Genomic DNA, 11,478 nt, shown 5'->3' with positions numbered 1-11,478 from the left:
AACAAAAAAAAGCCCCCCAAGCCAAAAAAAAAAACCCAAACCCTGCCCCCCCCCCCGCAAAAAAAAAAAAAGAGGGGCTGGGGAAAAAAGTCTTGAGATTTTTAATTTTTAGATTTTTTTTTTTTATTATTTTTAATTCCTAGAGAAATAAAAAAAAAGGTCTTTTTAATTTTTTTTTTTTTAAAAAAAGGGCAATAATTCCTGAGGAAATCTTGATACGCTTTTTTGCCACGACTTTTCAGGTTTTGTCTATTGGCCCACGTTTCCTTTCAACAGCTACATCAGGCTCCCAGGGGGGGGGGGATTTTCAGCCTTAATTTTTATCTGTGGTCTCTTTGAAAAAAAAAATAAAAGATCAGTCCGAAGGGCTTCAATGTGTAGGTTGTTGTTAACCGTTTGTGAAACCTCGGCAGAACTTCACATTCTCAGTAGCGCGTTTTTCTAGGGGGGGGGGCAATTTTCAGCCTTAATTTTATCTGTGGTCTCTTAAAAAAAAAAAAAATAAAAGATCAGTCCGAAAGGCTTCAAAAACAACGTGTAGGTTGTTGTACAGCTGGTATGAACTTGCCTTTCTCAGGAACTTTTGCAGAACTCACAGAAAAAGCCCAAGGTCCCCAGGGGATCCTGTGGACCCCGAAATTGGCATTTATTGCCCAAATTGCAATCACGGAGGTTTTCCAGTGCCAGGGCTGGCCAGCCCTTGGCTGTAAACACCTCTGAACAAAACCTGCCTCCCACTCCATCTCGGCGCTGACAGCATGGAGAGGTGCTTGAGCAGGACACTTGAGCAAGCGCCTGCTCTCGAGCACCCGAGGAGCAGTGAATTCCTCCTATGCTTCTCCTGTGGAGAAGTGGATCCCGAAGCACCCGCTGCCCAACCACCAGAGCCCCAGGGAGATCATGGGGACAGGAGAAGACTTTCTCCCCAGCCCATGCACCCACCTCCACTCCCAGCCAGACCCACAAGGGCCCATTTATTCCCAGATATGAAATTTGTGTTGTTTCTTTATTGTGCTTTAATGAAACCCTGTTTATTCTAGGGTTTTAATTCTTTCCATCTATTATGTTTAGACAACTCATTAACAATCATTTGTTATCATTAGACTTCAATTTTAAGCTCCTTTTCCCAGAGGAGGCAGTGCGGTGCTTTTAAACATATTTGCATCATAAACAATTTCAGGGCCCCGTGTGCCATCTATTACCCTGGCCTTTCCTCCCTTCTTACCAGCCTTTCTGCTAATATGGAGTGGAAATTGTGGAAAAAGCCTCGTTGTGGGAATTTTGGCCGGGTCCAGGGTGATGCGCGTTTCCCCCAGGGCCTGCAGCCACGGAGGGTTCTGGATCAGGACAACAGCCCGGTGCATTTAATAGCAAACTCTTGAAATCTTGGGCTGTATAATGGTGAGCTGCTCTTTCTGCTGGGGATTAATGACTACACGCTGCAGCTGGATTCATTAGGGCCCGTTAAAGATAGCGTGCTAGCCCGGGATAATGCCTGGGCCCCATTCTGCTCATTTATGGTGGTTCAGCTCCGCTGGGTTTCGGGAAGTGGTTCCTGATTTGCAGCAGGGTCCCTCGTGCGCAGGACAGATAAGGACCACGTCACACTTGGCATTCACTGACAGCTCCCGGGGGCTGGGGGGGGGGAGGAAGCAAAAAATCCCATCCCTGTTACGTCGTGTAAATCCAGATGAACGTTCACTCAGGCTTGCGAGGCAGCCCTTGGATGTGAAGGGGCATCGGCACGTGTGGAATGTGGCCAGCATCACGAAACCTCCTCTGGTAGAGAGCAGGTCCCTTAAGTTGTGTGGAAAGCAAGAAAAGAGTTGTCTTTCTCCTCCCATTTGTTAGTTTTTTTTACCCTAAATTCCGCTTGGTGCTGTTTTCCTCATATGGTGCTCATCACCCACCAGTAAAGCGCAGAAGGAAAAAGAAATCACTAACCTGGAATCTCTTTACATATGTTTGGTCTCCAAAATCTCATTCCAAACGATGCTCGAAAAATGCTGGATGTGCCAGCCGTGTCCACTCTTTCCCACATCCCAGCGAGGAACCCAATGACACATCTGTTTACAAGCTTACATCTTATTAGTGACAGGGCTAGATCATCTCTGTCAGTGCCAAGTCTTGTGCTGGTGCTAATGCATTGTCATCGTTGTCTTGGTACCCTGGGATCTGGCTTTTAAAGCTCATCTGGTGGCGCAACCCCACGTCCCATAACAGGACAGGAATGCGTATTTCCAAGTTTTTATGTTTCACAACAGCCCCTGCCCTCTTAAGGAGCAGTCCAAAAGGAAAACCTCTGCCCGAAGGCCTCAGTTCTACATAGCTCTAAGCTTGTGCTCAACTTTAAGGACTTAGAGGCCATTCACAGGCCCCTCACTTGCCCAAAAGCCCCTTCAGACCACCAAATGCACAAAATCAAATTTTGCTGGCTTGAGTATGCACACAGGGGAACATCAGGCTGGGCCACCACACCTATTAGAGCTTTCCACGCGGATGCCCGTAGCTTCAATGAAGATGGAAAAAGTCCATACATAGTATCCTGGACTTTTCATGAAGTTTTTACCTTTCTGACGAGTTTTACAGCCTGTGCTGGAGGTAATGATGAGCCCAGCTGCAAGGCTCCGCCCTGCATGCTAAATAAATTCCTGTAATTTTCTATCCTTCCCGTTGTTATTCTGATCCAATTAAAGTCATTGCACTTAAGTGAAAAGTCATGATTGGCTAATTGGATTTGGGAAAGCAGAACACCCATCAGGGGCCAGGTTTAATTTAGGTTTCCTTAAAATTTCTAAAGCCACTGCCAGGCTAGAAGAGACAAGCTCCATCCTTGGTTAGCTCCAGCTCAGAGAAAAGGGATTAGGTAGTTGCTGAGTGAGCTCCCTGCTGCCTTGTGTCCACGGAGCTTTCCAATTCCAATGTTTGTCTTGTTTTTTGGTTTTTTTTGGAATCTGCCTCCTGCAGTGGTCCTTTAGAGATCTCCCACATGCCCTTTTCTAAGTCTCTTGTCCTCAGTTTGGTCCTGGACCATTCACCATTTCTCCTAATGCTTTCTCTAAATACCAGTGCCGCCCCCTCCTCAGAAACATGCTCTTCCACGGTTTTCAGGGGTACTTCTGTGCAGTGATTGGACCTGCAGTCCTGGATGTGGGACATGACTCAAACTCCTCTGAAGTCAAGTTGAAGTTCTACCACTGCGGTGGAAGAGGTTCAGCACATGGAGACCTCTAAGGACTTTTCCTCACTGAGTGGCCAACTCCTTCCAAGCGCCCTAGATGCAGACCCCTGGAGCTCCAATCATGAAGTGAATATGATAAAAGATCAGTTTCCATGAGTTTTTGGAAGAGACCAGAAGCCCATCTGTGACATTTCCTACACAAGCCATTCAAAAACAGTGTGCCATATCGGCTAAAACCAGAAGGTTCTCTGAAAGTCATTAAAATACTTTATATAATCACAGATCCTAAGCACCTTCCAAATTTTAAGCTTCTAAGAAGTTCTGAGGCTATTTATCCTGACTTAATGCCCACCTTGGACACAGAAAGACAACAAACTGAAAGGACAGCTGACACTGCCATACACTCACCTGATTCTAAGAGCAGGGAGTCTCAGAAACTCAGCAGTTTTCATGAAACCTGTAATAAAAATAGAAGAGTTCCTAAGACTACCACCTAAACGCACAATAAGGCACTTGCATAAGATCAGCAGCAGTCAAGACATGTATTCTGACAAATAGTAATAAGAGTGAACAATAGTTCAGATAGAACTTAGATTCCCAGTTTCGGGACACTTTCAAAACACCTTGTTGGTTTGGGGATTGGCTTTTTTTGGTTTTTTTAAGATCATGCCTGAGCATTTAGAAAATCTCAGGTATTTCCAGTCTCGCACCCAAACCACAAGACATTCAAGATCACCAGGCACATTAAGAAGCCTGGCTATTAATATTTGTAAGTATTTGGAGCATCAGACGCCGGGAAGGAGAATCATTTGAACCATTTCCTGACATACTTCTGCTCCTATTGAAACAGAAGACACAAAGAGGATCAGCCAAAGAAACAGATCCCTTCTCTCCTACCTGTTGCACTTTATTAAAAGAAATTATCATTTTTATTTTGGTTGACAACTGTGATGGAAATATGCTCCCTTCTCACTATTTCTAGGATTTTTCCAAGGGTCACACTTCAGCTGCGTCCTTTTTTCGCAGGCCTGGCCCTACCACCCAATGATGTTGCTACCAAAAGATCTTCAACTTGATCTCAGCTTTTACACACAAATGCTTAACGCTGTGGTCTTGCCAGTATTGGACCACGAGCCAGAAATTGCCATGACCCAAGTTTCCAGCTTCTCCTGCTCTTGGCATTGACTGCCTTTCAGAATCTGGCCCCCGAGGCTTCACAGTTGGCTCCTGAAAAGAAAAAGGGCCCCCCCTTAAAAATCACAGGCCGTGCAAGTTTGTGTCTTCCGTGAAAATTAACATGCTGGACAGCAGATGGGACAAACACATGCTAGAGGCCAGATCCTTATGTTGGTTACACCAGCATCATCTGCAAACTTAAGGGAACAAGGGCAAACACCAGAACTAGAGCAATTTACACGAGCAGTAGGTCTGCCCTCCTGCTGGCTGCCAGTAACAGTTTGGATTTTCAGGCAGAGAGGGAGAGAGAGAGAAATAAATACCTTTATACAAAATTTCAGCCCACTACAAAGCCTTCCTAAGAGGACCCATGCTGTGACACTTTGTACCTGATTCAGATGCTTTAAAAAAAAAACGAAAAAACAACAACAACAACAAAACCCCCACAAAACAGGTACCTGATTCAGATGCTTTAAAAAAAAAACGAAAAAACAAACAACAACAACAAAAACCCCACAAAACAAAATCCAAAAAACCAAAATAAAATGAAAAAAAAAAAAAACCAAAACCACCACACCACATTTTGCCAAGCTTGAGATCATAGAATCTAACCACAAAAAAAAAAAAAAAAACCACCACACCACACAAACCCCACAAAACAAAATCCAAAAAACCAAAATAAAATGAAAAAAAAAAAAAACCAAAACCACCACACCACATTTTGCCAAGCAACAGGCTCCACATCCACCTTTGGAGAGCCACGCTGCCCCCAGGGATACAGAAGTAACTTGATTTTCCCCTCTTTGCTCTCAGTCCCTGATTTACGTCTTCTGAAATCCCTACTTATAGTGAAAATAGTTATGGGTACAACCTCATGGAAGTTTCCAGCAGCACCCTGCAAAAGTGGAAAGCCCGCAGTGTTCAGACAGTGCACAGAAGAAGGGAACATCACACTTTCCAAATGAAGTGCATCCTCCCTGGGAAGCCTTGACCTCTTTGAAGGGAAGACCTAGATCCTGCACCAACTTTCTCCCCACCCCTGCCCAACCGTCCCCTTGATTCTTGGCCTCATTGATTTGAGGACACGCATTCCCTCTTACCATTTCTCTTTCCTGGCTTTTGGCTGGCCACCCTCAAGGCCAGAAGGACCATGGCAAGTTTGTGGTTCTACCCGAGTCCTCCTTTTTTCCTCAAGTTTTCACACATCCTTCTTTTTGGGATACAATGTCTTCAGTTCCTTCCACTCCAGTTACACGTAAACGCGGTCCATTTATTTCTTTGTGCTTTTCAAAGGGAATTGGCACTTAACTTCCTGAGGATGCTGTCAAAATTCCAGCTGGACACTAGGAGCAGCAGGGACTGTCTGCCTAGAGAGTGATACCTAAGAGACACTCTTGGATTTCTGACAATAGCACATTCAAAATATCCGCTTTTGGATCCTCCAGCAAGGGTAGCACAAAGGTTTCTGTGCTCCCAGGTCAAACCTGTCTCCTTCATGGCCAGGCTCTCTGGACACATCTGGCATGTTATCAAATTAATTTCCATTGAGCTTGATCCAATGTTCATCAAAGTCAATAGTGACATTTCCTGGGTCATGCCAGAGGTCCAGTAATGCTCCATACCTTCCCATATGTAATCATTTAATTACCTCCCTCTAATTACCTCTGCAGGGAGCTTAAAGATGTTCAGTTTGCAACACCTCTTCCTGACATTCCCTGGATCAAGTCTTTGTCCAGGAGAAGGGGACTGGCCTGACCCATGTTATAGGAAGGGTTTCAAGCTCCACATTGACCAGCAAGAAACTCAACAGCAAGGAAGGGAAAAATATATTTATCATTACTCCTTTTTACCAGAATCTATTTCCTGAAGGACTCTTTGGAGCAGGAAACTCTGGTCACATCTACGCCTACATGCACACATACCTATATGAATGCCCAAAGACAACCAACCCCAAAGGTCAAAGAGGACTCCCACTCAAAAAAAACAATAAAGCTCTCAGCTCAACTTCAAGGAAGAGGCAAAAGCAAATGATCGGAGAGAGCGAGAAAGCAAGAGAGACAGAGATAAAGAGAAAAAACCAAGGGGAAGATGATTTTCTATCAACAAAACAGCAGGGACGAATTCTAGTTCATCTCATCGGAAACGTCTCCTTCGTGTGCAAACACCGCCTGGAGCCAGCACTAATCTCCCAGATTAAAGCCTTTTAATAGCAATTAGTCCTCTCTGCACTAACCCACTGGACACTCCACTGCATATTTGGGAAAGGGGGGGAGGCTGGAGGGAGTGTCACCAACGGTTTAACTCATAAGTGCCCTGACGCGTCCAAACGTTTGTCTTCCCCACACACACGTTTGCTCATAGGCCACGAGGCTGTGGAAGCAAAACCTGTTTGGATTGCAGCAGAGAACGGGGCCGCAACAGCTAGACCTGGGTGTTGCACGTGTAAATACTTAGGTGAGTTGGATCCAGCCCAGATCCAGGAGGTGGAATTTCAGAAGAGCATCGTGGCAAGCCAGAAGCGTTGGCCGGCTACAGTCAGAAGCACTGACCCACCACCAGCTCCAAGGGCTACCCCAGCTGGCAACAAGAGACAGCCACAGGCAACAAGATGTCCTTAGAGCTACCTTCATGCTACCAGCTTGCTGAACGAGCCTTGGTACCGCTCCTGCCTGAGACACCTTCCACCATCCCTGGAGAAAAAGAGGAGAAGAGATTTGTTTATTATTTTTTTTTAAATTGTTTTTGGTTGGTTTGTCTCCGTATCTCATCCAAGGCCTTGGGTGACCTCTCTATGAGTGCTGAGCTGGTGCCCCATCTGGGTCTGGCAGAGGGAGCTGCTCCCCACCTCCTGCACGGGGTGGGAGGGAGCCAGACCACTACACCAAGAAGCCCAGGTCCTACAGAAAGGACCTCAGACTGAGTACCAGCCCCTCGTTAATAAAAATAAAATGAGCAGCTTGGGCTGAAATGGCTGAGAGGGGGGAGAAGAGAACAGAGAGGACACTGGTGCGAAGCAGCAGCCTCTGTGCAGAGACTCTGAACTTCCCAAATGACAAGCCAAGCAGAATTTCTTGGAAGGAGCCACCTCAGCTGCCCTTCGAGCTATCAGACCACACAAACAGGACAGAGAAAAACCTTCCGTGAGGTGACTGTAGGGAGGGGAGGGGAAAACTACCCCCAGCCATTATTATCTTCTCCCCCACGAGCAGTGGGAGCTGCCAGAACCCCCTCCCAGCCCGGTGGTGCCCCCCACCCTCTAACACACACAGACACACACACAACATCCATAGGGGTAGTGCAATTACTATTCAGGCTGGGGGCTGAAGATAGTCTCCTGGCCCTTCTTCTAATGTAAGGTTATTGTAATTGATATGAAGGTAATTGATAATGTGTTACGGTGAATAATGTCTTCAATTTTCTGCTAAATCCCATTTTTGTAGCCATCTGGGCTCCTCCAACTGCCCCCCTGGGACGCAGAGTAATAGATAGTAATTATTCTCAAGTCATTTACTTTTTCAAAGTGTTTAGTGCTTATCTGTTTTACAATTAAAATGGAAACGACCCTGATTCACTTCCTTTCTTTTTTATTTAAATAGCATTCACACACACACACACTCTCCTCCACTCACTGGAGCCTGGAGGGGGTGTGCCTGGATGTGTGTGCATGTGTGTGTGTGTTATTGTCACGGGGAAACACACGGGACGGAGTTACACAGTTCATCATGCACCTTCACTCTGCCAGGGTACAACCACATGATGAGAAGAAATACAAATCCCGTTCCTTCCCCCTGCTTGTCCCCATGGTGATGTGCAGAGCCAATGCCACAAATACCCCCCTGAGAAACACCCCCGGGGAGGGACACATCCAGCACACAACACAGCACACCCCAGAAACACACCCCTAAATACACCCACCTGACTATGCCTGGGCACCCCGTATTTCCATGGGATCAACCCACCGATCTAGAAATCGACGGCAAGTGCATCAAAGCGATAACGTTTCACCCCAAAACTGGTAATCTGTACAAAGATAAACCTGCAATTTGGAACAGCACAGACACGGTTACACCTAGAAGAATACAGTCAGGCATATAAACGCAGAGAACCCATATGAATACGCCGTAGATGCCAGAATACACATGTAAATAAACTGAGGCGAGCCATTAAGCGCACCACCAATGAAAAGCATCCTTTGTGCAGCAGCTAAACCTATTTCAATATCTGCTCCAAACCCTTTGGCTTCTGCCTCAGCTTGTGGTACGCCAGGTGAGATGCAAACGAGCCCATCCACGATGCTCGTGGGGAGCCACCGTGCCAGATTTAAGGATTACTGTGACGGTTGTAGCCCAAGTCTTGGTAACCAACGCACAGGAACGCGCAAACTCCCTTAGTGAAACTCGGGCAAGGAGGGCTAATGGTCCAGGAACTTCCCCGGGGCCAATATTTGGGTGAGAAAATCCAACCCATTTGAAGCAGAGCTCCAACAGGCAGAAATCACAGAATCACAGAATGGTTAGAGTTGGAAGAGACCTTAAAGATCATCCAGTTCCAACCCCCCTGCCATGGGCAGGGACACCTCCCACCAGACCAGCTTGCTTAAAGCTCCAGCCCAGATCCCATCCCAATAAACCCAGGGGAGATGCTGCTGTTTCTATGATGGTTTGAGAAGGAACCTGAACCCAAGACTGTGTCAAATCCAGGCAAGAGTGGTCCATAGGACTTCAGAATGAGACTACACAGCTAACCTTCAGAGCTGGTGCTCTGCCTTGCTCTCCCATCACCATCTCCATTACCAGCCTGCAGGCTGCTCTCACTGCAGTGAAAATTACCTCACTGTTACCTTAAAGTTTCTGCCTTTGCCCCAGAGTCCTAAAAAGACATGTGCAGGTAGGTACAGGCTGGTGTTGAAGCAGAACCTGAAGGAAGGAAGGAAAGAAAGATCATGAGGATCATGAGGACAATCCTACACAGTGTTTTACAGACTTCAGGTTGCAAGCTTTCATCCAGAACTCAAAGATGGAGCCTTTTAAAGACGACTGCCCATCTCCAGTCATGATTCAGACCAAATGAGTGGCTGAAATCTGAAAGAGCCCAGACTTTTGTATCTCAAAACAGACTTAAAATTTAAGCAATTATTTTGTGAAAACCTTTACAGTACCAAATTCAGATTATAAACCAGATCTTCCCAGACACGCATCCATACCCTTGGAGCTCAAACCCTCCCTGGAGGCAGCACTGGAGGAAACAGAAGCTCCATCCCACTTTTTTACTCCCCAGCTAGAGCATTTCCTAACTAGAGGCTGATAATTCCCCAGAGCAAAGGGGAGGGGAGTCCCTTCTCCCCAGGGACAGGTACCTTATACACTATCCCTTCTCCAAAAGCCAGGATACAGAACCATTGCCTATTTCAGCAGACGGATGAGTCAATCCTTTTAATTAATTTACTTCTGTATATATATATTTCTTTTTTTTCTGAACAATCAGATGACAGCTTCCATAACCAGCCCCACAACCCGTGTCACCACTTCCTCCCTTCTCCCAGTAAACCACTGGAGCGTTGCTGCCCTTTACTGCCAGGCAAGGGCAGACCTAGGCCCTTGAGCAGGAAGATCCTGTTGTTCTTTTGTTTGAGTTTGTAACTCTTTGGGGCTGTTCAGTTATTTTTTTTTTTCTCCCCCTCTTCACTCTCTCTGTTTCCTTTTTAATTCTTTTTAATGACTTTCCCCGATGCAATCGGCAGAGGACCGCGCAGAGACTGCTTCCCCCTGCTGAGAGGGAAACAAGACTGAGGGAAAAGGGCACCAAGGGAACTGTTCACATCCTCGATTCATCTCTGCCAGCCCCTGTTCCCTGGTGACTAGCCCCACGCAGCCAGGCTGTGTGGAGCCAGCCTGGAACGAAGCAGAACCTGCACCAGGAAAAATCTCAGCTGGTACCCACCGGGTCTGGCTGTGTCATTTTAATTAATTTACTTCTGTATATATATATATTTCTTTTTTTTTCTGAACAATCAGATGACAGCTTCCATAACCAGCCCCACAACCCGTGTCACCACTTCCTCCCTTCTCCCAGTAAACCACTGGAGCGTTGCTGCCCTTTACTGCCAGGCAAGGGCAGACCTAGGCCCTTGAGCAGGAAGATCCTGTTGTTCTTTTGTTTGAGTTTGTAACTCTTTGGGGCTGTTCAGTTATTTTTTTTTTTCTCCCCCTCTTCACTCTCTCTGTTTCCTTTTTAATTCTTTTTAATGACTTTCCCCGATGCAATCGGCAGAGGACCGCGCAGAGACTGCTTCCCCCTGCTGAGAGGGAAACAAGACTGAGGGAAAAGGGCACCAAGGGAACTGTTCACATCCTCGATTCATCTCTGCCAGCCCCTGTTCCCTGGTGACTAGCCCCACGCAGCCAGGCTGTGTGGAGCCAGCCTGGAACGAAGCAGAACCTGCACCAGGAAAAATCTCAGCTGGTACCCACCGGGTCTGGCTGTGTCAGGGACATCAGAGAAAGCCAGGGTGTCCTGACCATGACTGTGGTCCATATGGTCCCACCACAAGGGCAGCAGCGTGGGCTGAGGAGGGGGAAAGTGGGTTGTGAGTGCGACAGAAGTCCCCTAACCACAGAGAGGTGGCTGGAGCCCATGGCTCGGCTATTGGGGAGCACACGTGAGCGCTCCAGCTTAGGAAACCTGCCACTGGGGACATCAGAGAAAGCCAGGGTGTCCTGACCATGACTGTGGTCCATATGGTCCCACCACAAGGGCAGCAGTGTGGGCTGAGGAGGGGGAAAGAGGGTTGTGAGTCTGACAGAAGTCCCCTAACCACAGAGAGGTGGCTGGAGCCCATGGCTCGGCTATTGGGGAGCACACGTGAGCGCTCCAGCTTAGGAAACCTGCCACTGGGGACATCAGAGAAAGCCAGGGTGTCCTGACCATGACTGTGGTCCATATGGTCCCACCACAAGGGCAGCAGTGTGGGCTGAGGAGGGGGAAAGAGGGTTGCGAGTCCAGCAGAAGTCCCCTAACCACGGAGAGGTGGCTGGAGCCCATGGCTTGGCTATTGGGGAACACACGTGAGTGCTCCAGCTTAGGAAACCTGCCTCTGAGAAGCCAAGGAGCTTGGCAGACCC

The sequence above is a fragment of the Calidris pugnax genome, unplaced genomic scaffold, assembly GCF_001431845.1.
Source record: "Calidris pugnax isolate Ruff unplaced genomic scaffold, ASM143184v1 scaffold196, whole genome shotgun sequence".
In the NCBI taxonomy this organism is placed as follows: domain Eukaryota; kingdom Metazoa; phylum Chordata; class Aves; order Charadriiformes; family Scolopacidae; genus Calidris; species Calidris pugnax.
This window is presented reverse-complemented; position numbering follows the sequence as displayed.